This window comes from Bombus pyrosoma, unplaced genomic scaffold (genome assembly GCF_014825855.1).
Source record: "Bombus pyrosoma isolate SC7728 unplaced genomic scaffold, ASM1482585v1 HiC_scaffold_4710, whole genome shotgun sequence".
Taxonomy (NCBI): Eukaryota; Metazoa; Arthropoda; class Insecta; order Hymenoptera; family Apidae; genus Bombus; species Bombus pyrosoma.
This window is the reverse complement of record NW_025219969.1, coordinates 108,749-110,008: the sequence shown is the minus strand read 5'-3', so window position 1 is coordinate 110,008 and position 1,260 is coordinate 108,749. Positions and strand designations below refer to the sequence as shown.

General features: G+C 40.3%; 1 protein-coding gene across 8 annotated transcripts in view; it reads left to right on the top strand.

Moving 5' to 3' along the window:
• Positions 1–1,260, top strand: part of LOC122577441 — a 266,783-nt gene that overhangs the window by 213,188 nt on the left and 52,335 nt on the right. The gene's annotated exons all lie outside the window — the stretch shown is intronic.

Here is a 1,260-nt window from a genome sequence, read left to right as displayed (position 1 = left end):
CGAGTTACGATTGCATTCTGCAAGCTTTTTTTATAGCTTCGACGCTGAACGTGGCGGGCGCTGAGCGCGGCGTGTAAAATGGAGAAAAAAGAGCGCCTAAACGTTAGAAATATCTCAATCAGGATATAAATAACGCTTAATTATCGTCAAAATCGAGTTACGATTGCATTCTGCAAGCTTCATTTATAGCCTCGACGCTGAACGTACTGTGCAGTTCGTGCTGCGTGTAGAATGGAGAAAAAAGAGCGCTTAAACGTTATAAATATCTCAATCGGGAACGAAATTACAGTTAATTATCGTCGAAATCATGTTACGATTGCAATTTTCGAGCTCCATTGTTTGTTTCGACGCTGTACGTGCCGGGCACTACGTTCGGCGCGTAAAATAGAGAAAATCGAGCTTTTGAACGTTAAATATATCTCAATCAGGATAGAAATAACACTTAATTATCGTCAAAATCGAGTTACGATTGCATTCCGCTACCTACTTTTATAGCTACGACGCTGATCGTGTCGGGCAGTTCGTCCGGCACGTAAAATGGAGAGAATCGAGTTTTTAAACGTTAAAGATATCTCAATCAGGATAGAAATAACACTTAATTATCGTCAAAATCGAGTTACGATTGCATTTCGCTCGCTACTTTTATGGCCTCGATGCTGAACGTACGGTGCAGTACGTGCTGCGTTTAAAATGGAGAAAAAGAGCGCTTAAGCGTTAGAAATATTTCAATCAGGGACGAAATAACAGTTAATTATCATCGAAATCATGTTACGATTGCATTCAGCAAGCGACTTTTATAGCTTCGACGCTGAACGTGGCGGGCGCTGAGTTCGGCGTGTAAAATGGAGAAAAAAGAGCGCTTAAACGTTAGAAATATCTCAATCGGGAACGAAATAACAGTTAATTATCATCGAAATCATGTTGCGACTGCAATTTTCGAGCTCCTTTGTTTGTTTCGACACTGAACGTGCCGGGCACTGCGTTCGGCGTGTAAAATAGAGAAAATCGAGCTTTTGAACGTTAAAAATATCTCAATCAGGATAGAAATAACACTTAATTATCGTCAAAATCGAGTTACGATTGCATTTCGCATGCTCCTTTTATGGCCTCGATGTTGAACGTACGGTGCAGTACGTGCTGCGTTTAAAATGGAGAAAAAAAAGCGCTTACACACTAGAAATATCTCAATCAGGAAGGAAATTACAGTTGTTTATCATCAAAATCGAGTTACGATTGCATTTCGCATGCTACTTTTATGGC